Here is a 19,529-nt window from a genome sequence, read left to right on the forward strand (position 1 = left end):
CTGTACCGTCTATTGGTTAATAAAAAATAAAATGAAAAAGTTTTGACATATTCGGTATCTTTTTACTTGGCACAACCTCATCTTTTATAATTAATCAAACAATTGGGTAATATATCGCATTTGTGAATAAATGGGCTCCCAGAGACTGACGTGTAAATTGCCATCATCCCTAAACATTTAAAGACAAAAAGAACCTCAAGAAATTGGATTTTAAGGGAAATTATAGAGTATATAGAAAACTGTATAAAAAATGTTAATTTTATTATTATAGAAAGTTTAAAAAGAAACCAGACTTTAAACAAAGACAATCACTTAAATTACAAAAATATTGTATACAGTAATTAACAGTGGTGGCAAAGAGATCCCACTACATAAATGAACATCATCCATGAGTGAGAGTCCGACGTGTTTCGAAATATATAAATATAGTCTTCATCAGGGACAATTTGCAATTTCTGAAATGTAAAATACAGTATAAATACATGAAATACAAAAATGTACCATATAATATAAGGCTGACAGGATGTATAAAAGATCCCCTGTCAGAATATACAAAAACTCACATGTCAAAAAGCAGTGATTTGAGCAAAGAATTCCTATATACCATCAATCGTCCACAAAGCTTGTATTGGCCTTTCAACATACAGAAGAACCCCAGGATATTATAATCCAATAGAGGCAACAAAATAGAAGAGGAGTAGTAGCACCTTGGAAGAAAACGGCCAAGAATGGAAAAAGGGGGCACCTATAAGAAAAATTTAATATATGATGAAGCCCCTAACATGGATAAACATAAAATAAAAATAATAAGTGCGATTAGGCAAACAGGCCTAAATTCCAAACTTTAGACAAAACAAAGGGCAGACCCCCATGTACCCCTCAAAAAATGAGGGGCCAGGGAGGCTAAATACCCCCCATGCCACAAGTATGGGGCTGGCCAATGCAATCAAAAATAATAAATGGTCCATACGGTGGAAATGATGTTGACATAAAAAACACTTACAGATTATTCAGTCCAAGCCGCGACCTCAAAGTGAGGTTGCTCCAATAAGGATAATCCAACCCATCAGAGAGGACGGAGACAGAGGTTATCCCTCTCCTCCCCAAAATGGTATGTTCGACATCCGAATAGGATGTCATAAAGTAGGAATGGCAGCTCTAGGGTTCCCTGCGTCCTCCTTATAAAGCCCAAGCTCTAAACCAAATGAGCCTCATGGAGCGTCAGGGGATGGTGTCACATGATGCACAGGCGATGATGTCATCCCCCAAGTGCCGCTTCAACAGAGGATTCATTGGCAGGGGGGAAAAAACCCAAAACATCCAAACAGCTAACGGTAACTAACCCAAGGGGAGCGCGGCGCCCCCTTGGGCCGAACCGACTGATATGATCCAAAACGTGAGAGCGGAGGCACCATTGCTGACAGTGAATGCCGCCGCAGGTCACGTGGGGCTGAACAAAGCGAACACGGAAGTAGCAACAACTCAAAACAGCTCCGCAATCCAAAGGGCAGAGCTACCAGGCGTAACCATGTATTAGCCTGATAGTACAAAAATATAGTGCAGATGGCAATAGGCAGTTAGATCAAGCAAAGAACATTGGTCAGATATACAGGTATCCCAAATAGGGGTGAGAGAGCAATGGACCCAATGCTAAAAATAATCCCCCCCATTAACAAAATAATTGGGCTGGATGGAAGGATGGAACAATCCAAGCCAAAGCTGGGGCATAAGGAAAAAAGACCCTTAAGGGAAATTTCCAATAAAGGAGGAACCAAGAACCCCTGACACAGAAAATATCTACCCATAACTGTTTGAATGGTGCCATAAGCATCAAAAACCACAGCTAAGGAGGAAAAGTGGCCCCCAATGGAATGGGAGCCTACGTGTGCCGGGTGCATGATGATGGCCACAAGCATATGTGGGAAATAATGAATGGGATACAGAAATGCAATCTCATCACAAAATAAACAAAACATAAAAATACATAGCAAAAACCATGTTACATAATCCAGCCACCAAAGAGTGGGGCACCAAAAACTAAATAATTATTTAATAGTCAAATAAAAATTGATGCAAAATACCCCAAATAAATAATGTCATTCTGACGAGTCTGCTGACAGAAAAACAGAGTGAAAGAAGCAAAAGGGAGGAAAACCTGGTAGATTTTAGTCTGTTTTTCTGAACTGAAGCCTTCCAAAAAAGGCCTGAAACTTTCAGCCTCATTGAGGCCAGGTGGGGTGGTAGCATCTAAATATCTAATCCAGCGCATTTCGCGTTGTAGTCAAGTTTTGTTCCAATCTCCGCCTCTAATTGGAACATGCACTTGGTCTAACACTGTAAAATTCACAGATGGCATCCTGTATCCATGTCCCTTGGCCACAAGTCTTCCAAGGGGAAGGTACAGATTGCCAATTTGCATGATCTGTAACTGTTTACTAACTCGCTGTCCTAATTCTTGTTGGGTCTTCCCGACATAGAAAGCACCACACTGGCATTGTACCAAATACACAACTCCCTGAGTTTTGCAATTGGCAAAATGTTTCATCCAGAAGCGTTCTCCATTAGGCAGTTGGAAAAAAATCCTCTTGCCAATGACCCCACAAAAAGAACAGGATCCACAGGGGTAGGTCCCCCATACTTTACAGGGATCCTGTCTCTGGTTCCCCTTATATTCACTTTGAGTGAGCATCTCCCCTAGAGAGCCTGCTTTCCTAAAGGTGATCTGTGGTTTTAAGGTGACTAAACTACCCAAAATGGGGTCTTCGGTGAGAATCGACCAGTGTCTTGTAAGAATCTTCCTCACAGTGTTGTGTTCATTGGAGTATTGTATGATGATTCTTGTTGTATCATCTTGTTTTTTGATTTTAGTTTTGAAGATTAAATCCTGTCTATCTTGGTCCTTGACTCGATTAAAGGCTTTTTTCAGGGAAGATTTTGTATATCCCCTTGAGAGTAATCTCTTACTCAATTTGTCCGCTTCACATTGAAAAGCTTCCAAGGTGGTGCAATTGCGTTTCAAGCGTAGGAATTGGCTAAAAGGTATGGATTTCTTAAGAGGTTCAGGATGGAAACTGTCGGCATGCAAAAAAGTGTTGCCGGCAGTCTCCTTCTTGTAAAGCCTACTGGCAAGTCTCCCATCTTGGTTTTTGTAGATACTAATGTCCAAAAAATTGATCACATAATGATCATAGGACATCGTAAAAAATAAATTAAATTCATTGTTGTTCATAACTTTAAGAGTTTAAGTTTTTCAGGGTATCTTCCAGACCATTCCATACAAAAAGATATCATCAATGTATCTTTGCCAAAGAATGATATATTGTGTGTATGGGGTCAGCTGGTCATTGGATAGAAAAGTTTTTTCCCACTCCCCCAGGTACAGGTTTGCATAGGAGGGGGCGCAACACGTCCCCATAGCAACCGCCTGTACCTGGAGGTAGTGGGAACCTTTGAAGAAAAAACGTTGTGTCTCAAGATGAAGTCTAACATCTCGAGTATAAATTTGTTGAATTTCCACTCTGTGATTGCCTTTTGCTATAAGACACGACTAACAGCAGCCACCCCTAAATCATGAGGTATGCTGTTATAAAGTGATTCGACATCTATGGTAACCAGAATAGCCGAATCCAGAATCACCAAATCATCTAATATTTGCAGTAAGTGAATAGTGTCCTTGGTGTAGGATGCCAACTCCAAGACATGGGGTCTTAGGTGTTGGTCAATGACTTGACTAATACCTTCAAATATGCTGCCATTGCCTGAAATGTTAGAATGGCCTGGAGGGTTACGAAGGTCCTTGTGTACTTTTGGAAGTGCATACATAAAGGGAGTGCAGGGGTATCTGGTGCGTATAAATTCCATCATTTCGCCAGTAATGGCCCCTTCCATATGAGCTTCATCAACCAGGAGGTAGAAATCCTGGTTGAACTTATCTACTAATGAGGCTGAGATTTTCCGGTAGCATTTTCGATTATTAAGTATCTTGAAACACATATCTTCGTATATGGAGTTGTCCATTAATACAATGTTGTCACCTTTGTCTGACCCTTTAATTGTTATATCAAGGTAATTTTTTAATAATTTTAATGCATTTTATTGTTCAAGACTAAGATTCTTCACTGACCTGTCATTATTTAAGGATTCAATTTCCCTGGTGGTTTGTTTAATGAACAAAGCCAGGGCTGGGTTTTGACTTAATGGGGGAAATTTGTGGGATTTCCTTTTAAATTGCATTTTTTTGTTGTGTGAAACCTAATTCCTCATCTTCGCTATCTTCCCTTTCCAAAGCGTCCTCCCATACAGAATTAGTTGCCTCATTTTTCTGTAAGAGCAGATTCAGGTCCCGAAGGGCCTTAAAATCTGCTGCTGTAAGATTAGGAGCAACTGCCTCCTCCCGTAGGGTTGATTTCTTGTACATGCTTTTCAAGAGCAATTTTCTAGCAAACAAGAAAATGTCCTTTACTGTTTCAAAATTATCAAGGCTTCTATTGGGGCAAAAAGATAATCCCAAAGAGAGAACTTGTTCCTTCGCCTCAGTGAGTGTATGTGATGACAAGTTGATAATATTTAATTTGCCTGTTGAGTGCTTTGTATCAATGTGGGTTCCTGTTCTTTCTGTGCTGAAAGTGCTTGCGTCAAAGTCATCTTGTGGCACGGGCCATTACCGGCAAAATGCTGGAATTTATACGCACCAGATACCCCTGCACTCCAAGATGTATGCACTTCCAAAAGTACACAAGGACCTTCGTAACCCTCCAGGCCGTCCTATCATTTCAGGTAAGGCAGCATATCTGAAGGTATTAGTCAAGTCATTGACCAACACCTAAGCCCCCATGTCTGGGAGTTGGCATCCTACACCTAGGACACTATTCACTTACTGCAAATATTACATGATTTGGTGATTCCAGATTCGACCATTCTGGTTACCATAGACGTCAAATCACTTTATAACAGCATACCTCGTGATTTAGGGGTGGCTGCTGTTAGTCGTGTCTTATAGCAAAAGGCAATCACAGAGTGGAAATTCAACAAATTTATACTCGAGATGTTAGACTTCATCTTGAGACACAACGTTTTTTCTTCAAAGGTTCCCACTACCTCCAGGTACAGGGGGTTGCTATGGGGACGTGTTGCGCCCCCTCCTATGCAAACCTGTACCTGGGGGAGTGGGAAAAAACTTTTCTATCCAATGACCAGCTGACCCCATACACACAATATATCATTCTTTGGCAAAGATACATTGATGATATCTTTTTGTATGGAATGGTCTGGAAGATACCCTGAAAAACTTAAACTCTTAAAGTTATGAACAACAATGAATTTAATTTATTTTTTACGATGTCCTATGATCATTATGTGATCAATTTTTTGGTCATCAGTATCTACAAAAACCAAGATGGGAGACTTGCCAGTAGGTTTTACAGGAAGGAGACTGCCGGCAACACTCTTTTGCATGCCGACAGTTTCCATCCTGAACCTCTTAAGAAATCCATACCTTTTAGCCAATTCCTACGCTTGAAACGCAATTGCACCACCTTGGAAGCTTTTCAATGTGAAGCGGACAAATTGAGTAAGAGATTACTTGCAAGGGGATATACAAAATCTTCCCTGAAAAAAGCCTTTAATCGAGTCAAGGACCAAGATAGACAGGATTTAATCTTCAAAACTAAAATCAAAAAACAAGATGATACAACAAGAATCATCACACGATACTCCAATGAACACAACACTGTGAGGAAGATTCTTACAAAACACTGGTCGATCCTCACCGACCAGTTGGGTAGTTTAGTCGCCACAGATCACCTTTAGGAAGGCTCCCTAGGGGAGATGCTCACTCAAAGTGAATATAAGGGGAACCAGAGACAGGACCCCTGTAAAGTATGGGAGACCTACCCCTGTGGATCCTGTTCTTTTTGTGGGGTCATTGGCAAGAGGACTTTTTTCCAACTGCCTAATGGAGAACGCTTCCGGATGAAACATTTTGCCAATTGCAAGACTCAGGGAGTTGTGTATTTGGTACAATGCCAGTGTGGTGCTTTCTATGTCGGGAACACCAGACAAGAATTAGGACAGCGAGTTAGTAAACATTTACAGAGCATGCAAATTGGCAATCTGTACCTTCTCCTTGGAAGACATGTGGCCAAGGGACATGGATACAGGATGCCATCTGTGAATTTTACAGTGTTAGACCAAGTGCATGTTCCAATTAGAGGCAGGGATTGGAACAAAACTCGACTACAGCGTGAAATGCGCTGGATTAGATATTTAGATGCTACCACCCCACTTGGCCTCAATGAGGCTGAAAGTTTCAGGCCTTTTTTGGAAGTCTTCAGTTCAGGAGAAACAGACTAAAATCTACCAGACTCGTCAGAATGACATTATCTATTTGGGGTGTTTTGTATCAATATGTAATTGACTATTAAATAATTCTTTCGTTTTTGGTGCCCCACTCTTTGGTGGCTGGGTTATGTAACATGGTTTTTGCTATGTATTTTTATGTTTTGTTTATTTTGTGATGAGATTGCATTCCTGTATCCCATTCATTATTTCCCACATATGCTTGTGGCCATCATCATGCACCCGGCACACGTAGGCTCCCATTCCATTGGGGGCCACTTTTCCTCCCTAGCTGTGGTTTTTGATGCTTTGGCACCATTCCAACAGTTATGGGTGGATATTTTCTGTGCCGGGGGTTGATGGTTCCTCCTTTATTGGAAATTTCCCTTAAGGGTCTTTTTTCCTTATGCCCCAGCTTTGGCTTGGATTGTTCCATCCTTCCATCCAGCCCAATTATTTTGTTAATGGGGGGGATTATTTTTAGCATTGGGTCCATTGCTCTCTCACCCCTATTTGGGATACCTGTATATCTGACCAATGTTCTTTGCTTGATCTAACCGCCTATTGCCATCTGCACTATATTTTTGTACTATCAGGCTAATACATGGTTACGCCTGGTAGCTCCGCACTTTGGATTTGTACTTTGGATTTTGGATTTTGCACTTTGGACTGTTTTGAGTTGTTGCTACTTCCGGGTCCACGTTGTCCAGCCCCACGTGACCTGCGGCGGCATTCACTGTCAGCAATGGTGCCTCCACGTTCACGTTTTGGATCATATCGGTTGGTTCAGCCCAAGCGAGCGTGGATGCATCAGCATGCCGCGCCCCCCTTGAGTTAGTCACCATCAGCTGATGGATGTTTTTGGTTTTTTTTCCCCGGTGATGAATCCTCTGTTGAAGCGGCACTTGAATGAATGAATGAATGATTTGTAAAGCGCTGCAAATGCGAACTGAATCGCCTCAAGGCGCTAGATGCATTCTCTGTAGTCAGCTTCTAGAAAAGGAAGGTCTTTAGTTTTTTCCTGAAGGCCTGGTGGTTTTCTTCCATGCGGATGTTGGTTGGGAGAGCATTCCATAGTCGAGGTCCTTGGACTGCGAATCGTCGTTCTCCCTTAGCTTTGTAGCAGTATTTGGGAACGATAAGGAGGTTTTGGTTAGCTGATCGAAGACTGCGAGTCGGTGTGTAGTGTTTTATTTTCTCCCGGAGATATAGTGGAGCGTTTCCTTGTATGCATTTGTGGGTGAGGCAGAGGGTCTTGAATGTGATCCGATTCTTCACGGTTAGCCAATGAAGGCTCTTTAGGGATGGGGAGATGGATTCCCAGGGTTTTTGTTCCTGTTAACAGTCTTGCCGCTGTGTTTTGGATGAGTTGCAAGCACGCAAGCTGATATTGTGGTAGTCCTACGTAGCGCGAATTTGCGTAGTCGAGTCGGGAATTGATGATTGTTCCCACAACTGCCGCTTTGTCCTCTTCTGGGATGAAGGGGATGAGTCTGCGTAGCAGGCGGAGGAGATGGTGGGATCCGCTCACCACTGAGCCTATTTGTGCATCCATTGTCATTCCTGAGTCAAAGAAGACTCCGAGATTCTTGGCTTTGGTGCTAGGAGAGATGGTCTGTCCAAGGATGGTGGGAGGTGTCCACGGAGTCTTTATTTTGGAATTTTTGTTAGCTTGCAGGAGAAGAAGTTCTGTTTTTGATCCGTTGAGTTTGAGGGAGCTAGTGGTCATCCAGTCATCTATTAAAGTGAGGCATTTCTGTAATTGCTGATGAAGGTCTTTTTGTCCGTTGATGCGAAGGTAGAGTTGGGTGTCGTCAGCGTATGAGTGGAAGCAGAGATCGGTTTTCCTGATGATATTGAGAAGTGGGCGGATGTAGATGTTAAATAGCACTGGTGACAAGGGTGAGCCCTGAGGGACTCCACAGGAGACTGCCCAAGTTTCCGAGGTGAATGTTCCTAGTTTCACTATCTGAGAGCGATTCTCTAGGAAGGATGTAAACCATTTTAGAGCAGAATCTGTAGCTCCTGCAACTTCTGTGAGGCGGACAAGTAAAGTATTGTGGTCCACTGTATCGAATGCTGCGCTGAGGTCTAACAGTACCAGGAGACTCGGTTCTCCATCATCTGCTGCTTCAAGGGCATTGTCCCATATTTTGAGAAGTGCTGTTTCTGTGCCATGGCCTGGGCGGAAGCCTGATTGCAGAGGGTCCAGGAGTTGGTGAGTGTCCAGGTGGCGTTGTAGCTGTTGTACTACTGCTTTCTCTATAATCTTGGAGATGGTGTTGAGGCTTGTTATTGGTCTGTGGCAGTTAGGGTCCTTAGGGTCGAGATTGGGTTTCTTTAGCAGGGGTTTGACGATGCCTTGCTTGAGGGAGGTTGGCACAGTCCCTTCTTTGAATGATTGATTTATGAGATGTGTTAGGGTAGGGGCCAAGATGTCAGAACATTCTTTAAGCAGTTTGGTGGGGATGATGTCGTTCGGTGATGTGCTGTCTCGAAGGCTTCTGATGATGTTTTTAGTGGTGTCCGTAGTGATTGGGGACAAAAAGAAATTCGGTGGTTGAGTGATGTTCGTGTCGATATCCTCTTTTTGCTTTGGTTGAGTGAGGTTGGTTGTTATTTTCTGATGAATTTCTTTCCGAATGTTGTCGATTTTGTCGATGAAGAAATCTGATAACTCGCACTTGGGGGATGACGTCATCGCCTGTGCGTCATGTGACGCCGTCCCCCGACGCTCCATGAGGCTCATTTGGTTTAGAACTTGGGCTTTATAAGGAGGACGCCGGGAACCCTAGAGCTGCCATTCCTACTTTATGACATCCTATTTGGATGTCGAACATACCATTTTGGGGAGGAGAGGGGTAACCTCTCTCTCCCATCTAGGTGTCACCACGGTCCTTCGGCTGTTCCAGGTGGGATCTTTGACCATTCAATATTTTTGGTAAGCACAGCCCCTTTGGATATTCTTAGATAGCTTATATTTTATTTTTGGGGTTTGACGCTTTGGGCTTCATAACCTCCCTTTGTGGAGGGGTGATATGCCCACTGTATGTTCTCACCTCTGTGTAGCTTATTTTAAGCAAATCATTTTTTTTTTATGGTCAGTTTTGGTTATTTCAAATTGTTGATTTACAGTCATCTATGTCCTATTTTCTAGACGGCTTCCCCCTTTTATCATCACTTAGGGTTGGGAATCTCTGTCTCTGTCCTCTCTGATGAGTTGGATTATCCTTATTGGAGCAACCTCACTTTGAGGTTGTGGCTTGGACTGAATAATCTGTAAGTGTTTATGTCAACATCATTTCCACCCTATGGACCATTTATTATTTTTGATTGCATTGGCCAGCCCCATACTTGCGGCATGGGGGGTATTTAGCCTCCCTGGCCCCTCGTTTTTTGAGGGGTACATGGGGGTATGCCCTTTGTTTTGCCTAAAGTTTGGAATTTAGGCCTGTTTGCCTAATCGAACTTATTATTTTTATTCTATGTTTATCCATTCATCATATATTGAATTTTTCTTACAGGTCCCCCCTTTTTCCATTCTTGGCTGTTGTCTTCCAAGGTGCTACTGCTCCTCTTCTATTTTGTTGCCTCTATTGGATTATAATATCCTGGGGTTCTTCTGTATGTTGAAAGGCCAATACAAGCTTTGTTGACGATTGATGGTATATAGGAATTCTGTATTTCATGTATTTATACTGTATTTTACATTTCAGAAATGGCAAGTTGTCCCTGATGAAGACTACATTTATATATTTTGAAATGAGTCGGACTCTCACTCATGGATGATGTTCATTTATGCCACCACTGTTAATTACTGTATACAATATTTTTGTTATTTATGTGATTGTCTTTGTTTAAAGTCTGGTTTCTTTTTAAACTTTCTATATTAATAAAATTAACATTTTTTATATAGTTTTATATCTACTCTATAATTGCCCTTAAAATCCCATTTCTTGAGGTTCTTTTTGTCTTTATATTGCATTCGTGTGCACTATAATTACCGTTAATGTATATTTTGATGAAAATTTGTGCTTGATAAAACGGTTATATTAATATCATGTGCCTTTAAAGTTGGAATTACAACCATTTTATTCTCCTGGGTCTCTGTTTTTAGAAAATATTTAATGTTTTGAGGTTTTTACTAATCTTCCAAATTTTAACTAAACTAATTATGTATACATTCTTGAATTGGCAAATAGAAAGAAGAATGGGGTTTTTGGTTTGGTGCAATATACAACAAACAGTAATTTTATAAAATAATTCAGTTTTATTGAAACAAAATGGTAAATACATGAATAACAAAAAGGTTTTACATGTATTTCGGCAGTTAATCCAACTAACTGAACATGTTTTGCTATACAAAATAGCTTCATCAGGAGATAACTTTTATGGATCTTGCATATGTAAACTACAAAGAGAAATATAATTAATCATTAGGTAATGATTATAAAAAAATAATACAATAGAGTTCAAAGAACAGACAAAATTGTGTACAAAATCAAACGTTAATGCTTACATTGCCAGGGCCCCAGGAGAAACTAATCATCTTGCATACCTTTTTACATATAAAATACCCTGACGGAGACACTTAAATTTAATATGATGGTGTCTGGAGTAAGAGATCAGCAAACATAGGGGGGAGATAAGGATCAAGAATAGGACATCTGGAAAGAAGCATATGAGTTGTATTATAATAATAATCAGACTTATGTTGAGAAAACACAATTACAAATTAGTATGTCTGTAAGAACAAAATATATATAGTGTATTGTATATTTACCTCCCCTTTACTAAGGAAATGACAGGACCCTTATAAAGAGCCTAAATAAGACTGTTAGTATACCCAGATAGTAAACAAATTAAATGTTCTTCTCACTGGACAATGTAGGCACAAAAAAAGACCATAGCACCTCCTGTAGAATCAAATAAGGAAGAGATAATGAGCTCACAGACCAAACTAACCCAGAGTAGTAATGTAATCCGCGAATAGAAACAGCCATATCTTTTACCTATGTGGGCAATATTGACATCTGTACCTCTACCAGTGCCATTGGATGCTTTGGAGGTGGAGGGGGATACAAATAGGACCAGGAATGACACTTTTGGCACTGTGACACTGGCGGGGGAGGACACGTATTTTGCAGGCGACACTTAGGTAAAAGATATATCTATTTCTATTTGGGGATTGCATTACTCCTCTGGGTAAGTTTGGTCTGTGAGCTCATTATCTCTTCCTTATTTGATTCCACTGAAGGTGCTATGGTCTTTTTTGTGCCCCTGCATTGTCCAGTGAGAAGAAAATCAAATTAGTTTACTATCTAGTTATATTAACGATCCTATTTAGGCTCTTTATAATGACCCTGTCATTTTCTCTAGTGAAGGGGAGGTAAATATACAATACACTATATATATTTTGTTCTTAAAGGCATACTAATTTATAATTGTGTTTTCTCAAAATAAGTCTGATTATTAGTATAATAAAATAAAATTCATATGCACCTTCTCAGGTGTTCTATTCTTTATCTCCCCCTATGTTTGCTGATATCTTCCTCCAGACATCATCATATTAAATTTTAGTGTCTCCAAGTCAGGGTATTTTATATTTAAAAAGGTACACAAGATGATTCGTTTCTCCTGGGGACCTAGCAAAGTAAGCATTAACGTTTGTACACAATTCTGTCTGTTCTTTGAACTCTATTGTATTGTTTTTTATAATCATTACTTAATAATTAATTACATTTCTTTTTGTAGTTTACATGTGCAGCATCCATAAAAGTTATCTCCTGAAGAAACTATTTTGTATAGCGAAACATGTTGAGTCAATTGGATTAACTGCCGAAATACAGGTAAAAACTTTCTTTTATTAATGTTTTTACCATCAATAAAACTGAATTGTTTTATAAAATGACTGTTTGTTGTATATTTCACCAAACCAAAAACCCCATTCTTCTTTCTATTTGCCTATTCTATATTCCCTAGGGTTGTGGTGCTTGTGACCTCCAGACACTCAGACCTTTTGTTTTAACCTATACATTCTTGTACATGATCTGCTACAGAGTCAAAAACAGCACTAATGATACTAATAGCTTAAATTATGTTTAGTCATTTATATTTATGAGCCTTTCTTAGAATATGATTGTCCAATGTATCAGTAGTGTCAAAAATAACTTAAATGTTTATTGTTCACTATTTGTCACTGATTCTGATAACACCAGAAAAGCTGTGCAATACTGTATTTTGTTCGTTCAGGGGCCAAGGTTTTAAGAGTAACTTCTTTATATATAAATATTGACATATGACCGATATGGCTATGTATAACAGACAGCAATTCATTCACTTCACAACATCCAGCTACAGTCTAAAGGCCCATACACACAATCAGACTTTTTGACAACAAACAGGCAAATTACCTGTTTTAAGGCAACATCCGACCGTGTGTACGCTCCATCGGACAAAATTTTTCGGTTTTCATCGGACAAAAGTTGGCTGTGCGAACAGACAAACTTTCCTGCAACAAAAGTCCTACGTCGGCTAGTCCAATCGTGTGTACACAAATCCATTGGACTTTAGTCCAAAGTACAAACACACGTGCTCAGAACCAATGCAAAAGATCCGACAACAATACAGAAGTTGTCCAAAGGGTGGCGGTAATGAGCTGAAAAACCATGTGATTTGGTGAAAGTTTGCTGAAAAAGTCCTGCCGTGTGTATGCATACCAAGTTCATGGCCAGCGCCCTATGGACAGAAATCCACGGAAAATTCAGATCGTGTATACGAGGCTTAAGGCTGCTAAAAATATCAGGAAAAAAAACTGCGCTAAGGTGTATCAAATAATGTGTTGGGAGCACAATATAAAAAAAATTGTGAAAGTGAACGGTATAAATGATAAAAGCTGCGATTCTTCTGCACAACAAAAACTGTAAAATAAAGAAAAATATTAGAATTGCGCTACCACATTAGCTCAATAGTGTGTGGATTGGTAATATTAATGTCTGTGAAACATAAATATATGTGGCATGATCAAATTCCACAAAGTAATATAATGCCAAAAATACAAAACTACTTAATACATACAAAATGTTAAAACATATGATAACATGTTCAACCAAAAATAATGTCCAACACCCGTGTACAAATGAATATTAAAATTAAGAAATGTCCATTGATTAATAAACATGTGAAATCTTCTGTGACATGGGAAATGCTGTGTTCAATCCACCACCAGTGAGGAAGATTAGCCGCTTACCAGAGCCCCGTGATCTCCCACTACAGAGGATCAGGGGAAGCCTGTGTAAAGATAGCCCTCCAGAGCTCAATGAGTGGACTCGGATACAAGGTTCATAGGTGGTGATTGGACATCCAAAGGTACCAAATAGGGTTATAGGAACTCAGATTCCATCATATCTCCCCAGCTCATTTGAATAGATATAGCATGAAAAATAAAAAGCTCCAATAGTGTAAAAATGTTTCAATTTATTGAGTAAAACAAACATGTATTGCACTCACATGTAAACAGTGGATAAAAACGCCATATAATGTCCGGTGCTCCAGCCAGTGAGGACACAGACAAACCCGTCCTGCTGAGACAACGACGATGATGCGAGGTGATGCCCCGTCCAATACACTATTGGAGCTTTTTTTTTTTTTTTTTTCATGCTATATTTTTTCATGCTATATCTATTCAAATGAGCTGGGGGAATATGATGGAATCTGAGTTCCTATAACCCTATTTGGTACCTTTGGATATCCAATCACCACCTGTGAACCTTGGATCCGAGTCCACTCGTTGAGTTCTGGAGGGCTATCTTTACGCAGGCTTCCCCTGATCCTCTGTAGTGGGGAATCACGGGGCTCTGGTAAGCGGCCAATCTTTTTCACTGGTGGTGCATTGAACACAGCATTTCTCATGTCACAGAAGATTTCACATGTTTATTAATCGATGGACTCTTCTTAATTTTAATATTCATTTGTTCACGGGTGTTGGACATTATTTTTGGTTGAACATGTTATCATATGTTTTAACATTTTGTATGTATTAAGTAATTTTGTATTTTTGACACTATATCACTTTGTGCAATTTGATCATGCCACATATATTTATGTTTCACAGACATTAATATTACCAATCCACACACTATTGAGCTAATGTGGTACCGCGATTCTAATATTTTTCTTTCTGCTAAAAATATAATTTTGGCTGGATTAGGCAACAATCATGATATCTATGAGAGAGACATTTGATTGAAACCCAAACCAGTGGATCTTTGTGGAAAAGCTAGACTATTGGTCCCAGGAACCACTGCTGCACTTAAAATCATCCATGTTCCTAGAAATAAAAGTGTAGCAGTCTCTTTAATTTTTGGGAAAGACATCTTTAGGTTATCCAGTAGTTTCATAATGTTCAACCACCACAATATTTTTTTGAATGGCGTGTTTAAAATGAGATCCATCAACTCTTTTGCTGTTTTGTATTTCCTATATTGCTCTCAGTACGTGCTTGCAGTGTTTTCCAAATTTGTAGCTTGGGGAAACACTGATGCTGTAATGGTAGTACAATAGTGGTAGTACAATACAGTATATGACTATTTCTGCGTTTAATTATCCTCTGTTTGTTTTGGACATTTTCAATTAATATTTCAATGCCTTAGCGATGTCAGCTTTTTAATTCATCTGTTTCTAATTATAAAATGGCTTGTTAACACATCAGTAGTGAGGAAGCTCCAACAGGCAAAGATCACATATAATTAAATTTTTTTTTTGGGCTGGTTTGACCCAGAGTTTTGTATTAGTGCTTCTTTCATTCATATGCACACCCATATTGTTCTCTCATATTTCAAATCTGTATTTTGCCAAGTGCTAATAAAAAACAGTTTATGAGCTAGCAAAGCATATGATGGAAAGTACAAGAAATATTAATATGCCTTACAATCAGTTTGGTGTTAAAATTGATGTGTTTGAGTTTAAAGCTTTCCACGGTTGCTCAGCCTTGTCGGTACGCAACATTTACCAAACCTTGTATTTTAATTCCGAATTTTTCAAACAAATAGCAGCTTTGTTTAAGTTAAATAGAACTGACCTGATTTTAAGTTCAACTTGGCACTGGTATTGTTCTTGGCTTGCAAACTGTACAGCAGAACTGTTTATGAAGTGTTATTTAGTGCCACCCAGGAATTCCATTATAATACTGGTGTCCTATGTGTTCCTTTTTTTTCCTCAGGAGAGCCGAGTATTTTTTTAATAAAAGTCTTGTGGAATAATTACTTTTGTGTCTTCTACTGCAGCTACTACTACTAACCTTCCTACTACTATTTGTAGCAGTGATTTTTACTATACTTATGTGTAACATTTAAATATTCATTAGTTCTATATTGATTATGATTCTCAGCTGCTTATAGTTTCTTTGCTAATGAATGGCCTTTTAAAAAGAAATATATATATATCAAAGAAAATGCTAAGGGATTACCAGAGTATGATGCCTTCCTTCCAGAACATGTTACATCTGGTGATATACTCAAAAAGAACACATGTAAGTAGTAATTCTGGACATGTTTAATTAAAACCAGTAGAGTTCCTGCAGACCTCAGTGACTTTTCATTGGTTTAATTGGTTCATTGACAATAGTTATATTACCACTTATCTTAAATCGAAACTGTACGGTGAAGGTTCCCTACTTTACCCATACAAACATCACAAAATCTGACTATTGAGATTGGTCATATGAAAAAAAACAGACCAACTGCAGTTGCTGTGGTTGTATAAATCCCAACTTTATTCGAAGAAGTTCAACATGCTCTGCCCCTGAAAAGCTTGATCAAAATAAAACAGAGGAATTCTTCCAAGCCTTAGCCCTTCCCTGAATTCCAGAACCCTCTTTAACTAATCTTAACCGAGATATCTCAATAAAGGAAATACAATCTGCATAACATTCCTTAAAGAATTACAAAGTTCCAGAACCTGATGTCCAAAACAATTTGTGGACATTTTAGGCCCACGCCCTGCCAAAATACAGTATATACAATTTTAAAGAAAAAAAAATACTCATATTAATCCACATTCCTTACTGGCTCATATTACAATGATTCCAAAACAAAGTAAAGCCTAGTACACATGGGCTGAATGCCGGGCGGCATCGGCTGGTTCAATAGAAACCGGCCGACATTTGGCCCATGTGTAATGGAGTCTTCTCTCGAAGGGGCGTGACAGACAAAGGTATGCTGATCGGCTCCAAATGGCTGATAGCACTGCCCGTAGTGCTCAGGGGAGGGGAGGGGTGGGAAGGGGAGAGGAGGGGGGGGTGGCACACCCCCTGTCAGAAAGCAATAGCACAGCAGGGGAGATTGCTGTACTAACATTGGATTGTTAGTACAGTGGCTCTGACCAGAGCTGTCAGGTTTTTTTTTTGTTCAACCTACTAGGTTGAACAAAAAAAAAAAAACTAGTAGTGTGTTTGAGACTTAAAGGTAGACACAAAATGACATTTTTTTGGCCAATAAGACAAGCCTGAGATGATACAAAGAAGGTAATATACCTATTAATCTCATGATCTCTCATAAATTGAAGGGCTTTCTTTAACCACTTGCCGACCAGTCGCCGCAGAATGGTACGGCTGGGGGAAGCGACATTATGTAACGTCGCTTCGCCCTGTGGCCACTAGGGGCGCACGCGCCCCCTGCTCGCCCACAGAGCTGATGCGAGTGCAATCACTTGGGGCACACGGAGAACTAGGATCTGTGTGTGTAAACACACAGTTTCCGATTCTCTAAGGGGAGAAGTGACAGATCATCTGTTCATATAGAGTATGAACAGCGATCTATCTCTTCCCCTACACAGTCCACTCCCCTTTCAGTTAGAACACACACTAGGGAACACAGTAACACCTTGATCACCCCCTAGTGTTAACCCCTTCCCTGCCAGTGACCTTTTTACAGTAATCCATGCATTTTTATAGCACTAATCGCTGTAAAAATGCCAGTGGTCCCAAAAATGTGTCAAAATTGTCCGACGTGTCCGCCATAATGTCGCAGTCCCGATAAAAATCGCAGATTGCTGCCATTACTAGTAAAAAAAATTAATAATAAAAATGCCATAAAACTATCCCCTATTTTGTAGATGCTATAACTTTTGTGCAAACCAATCAATATACGCTTATTGCGATTTTTGTTTCCTAAAAATATGTAGAAGAATACATATCGGACTAAACTGAGGAAAAAAATAGTTTTTTTATATATTTTTGGGGGCTATTTATTATAGCAAAAAGTAAAATATATTGTGTTTTTTTCAAAATTGTAGCTCTTTTTTTGTTTATAGCGGAAAAAATAAAAACCGCAGAGGTGATCAAATACCACCAATAGAAAGCTCTATTTGTGGGAAAAAAAGGACGTCAATTTTGTTTGGGTGCAACGTTGCACGACCGCGCAATTGTCAGTTAAAGCAACGCAGTCCTGAATCACAAAAAGTGCTCTGGTCAGGAAGGGGGTAAAATCTTCCAGGGCTAAAGCAGTTAAGCACTTGGTATCCACAAGACTTTTGATACTAAATCTTAGGTTGTTTTTTATATTTTGTGTTGACAAAATGGAGTTTCAAAGAGTTATTAAAGTGACTTCTTTATTAGAGAAAGGTTCAGCAGTGCTTTTTTGTATTGTTCCAAAGGCTGTTCCTCAGAGAGGGTAATGTTAGGAACATGAGATATGCTCCTGTGTCTATCACAGCCTCAAAGCTCCTCCTGGTGGTTAATTGGTGCTACTGCACCTTTCTCAGAGCTGTCATAGTGTCTCAGCTTCACCCGGTGGTTATTTGTTGACATTTCACCATTTCCACACTTCTTTGTCCGCTGCGGGCTAACAAGCCTATTCTTGTTTGACCATTCTTCCAGAAGTGCATTTGTGAGGTCAGGCACTGGCTCGCAGCCTCCATTCTAATTCATCCCAAAGGTGTTCTTTCGGGTTGAGATCAGGACTCTGTGCAGGCCAGTCAAGTTCCTCCACCCCAAACGTGCTCATCCATGTCTTTTTGGACCTTGTTTGTGCATTGGTATGCAGTCATGTTGGAACAGGAAAGGGCCATCTCCAAACTGTTCCCAAAAGTTGGGAGCATGAAATTGAACAAAATGTTTTGGTAGGCTTACGTCTTAAGTGTTTCCTTCACTGGAACTAAGGGGCCAAGCCCAATCCATGAAAAACAATCCCAAACCATAATCCCCCCTCCACCAAATGATTTGGACCAGTGCACAAAGCAAGATCCATAAAGACATGGATGAGCGAGTTTGGGGTGGAGGAACTTGCCTGGCCTTCACAGAGTCCTGACCTCAACCTGACAGAACACCTTTGGCTCAAATTAGAGCGGAGACTGCGAGCCAGACCTGCTTGTCACTCCACATGAGTGCCTAACCTCACAAATGCGCTTCTGGAAAAATAGTCATTCATTCCCATAGATACACTCCTAAATAAAACCTTGTGGACAGCCTTCCCAGAAGAGTTGAAGTTGTTATAGCTGCAAAGGATGGGCCAACTCTATATTGAACCCTATGGACTAAGCCTGGGATGCCATTAAAGTTCATGTGTAAAGGAAGGCATCCCAATACTAATTGAGTTGATACTTTTGCCTTGGACTGCCGCATTATCTAAGGAAGTTGTTGTCAGTGTTTTTTTTTGGAACACATAATCACCTGTGTTAGGGAGGTTAATTTAGGTTAAAGGTAAACTACTTTAAGACTTTTATTGATACACACAGACATCAGTTCCTCCTCTGGAGCACAGGGACTGGCTTTATATCTGCTCTTTACAGTAGGTCTTCAAGCTGCATGTTGTTACCTTGGATATATGAGGACTTCTCTTTCTCTGGAGTTCCTTTATGTGGCTATTAATTACTTTAAATGTGAGGGAGGTTGAGTGGGGCCATGTATAATTATCCATTTATTAGTGACTGACTTTGAATGTCCGCTAGTCACACTTTTCCTCTGGACTGCATCATTGCAGCCACATTGGATAATCACTATCAATCAATATGCACTGACCTTTTTTATCCTTTGATTGCAGAAAGGCCACTTTTGACCCCAAGGCATATTTTAAGAAACAGATTTGCCTCTTCAGCAGCAGCCTACCCAACTTTATTTTCCCTTGCTATTTGATTATCTTGGATGTACATTATTATTCCAGAATATGTTTAAACACAATATTATTGGAGGACATGAT

General features: G+C 39.8%; 1 protein-coding gene across 7 annotated transcripts in view; it reads left to right on the plus strand.

The window, feature by feature from the left end:
* Positions 1-19,529, plus strand: part of NDP (norrin cystine knot growth factor NDP) — a 249,940-nt gene that overhangs the window by 131,310 nt on the left and 99,101 nt on the right. For 2 of the 7 annotated variants that reach the window (XM_073616278.1, XM_073616283.1), the window contains exon 3: positions 12,091-12,185. The exons of the other annotated variants lie outside the window; for them this stretch is intronic. The gene's annotated coding sequence lies outside the window, so the exon portion shown is untranslated. The remainder of the gene's footprint in view (positions 1-12,090; positions 12,186-19,529) is intronic. 7 annotated transcript variants of the gene reach the window in all.

The sequence above is a fragment of the Aquarana catesbeiana genome, linkage group LG02, assembly GCF_042186555.1.
Source record: "Aquarana catesbeiana isolate 2022-GZ linkage group LG02, ASM4218655v1, whole genome shotgun sequence".
Taxonomy (NCBI): Eukaryota; Metazoa; Chordata; class Amphibia; order Anura; family Ranidae; genus Aquarana; species Aquarana catesbeiana.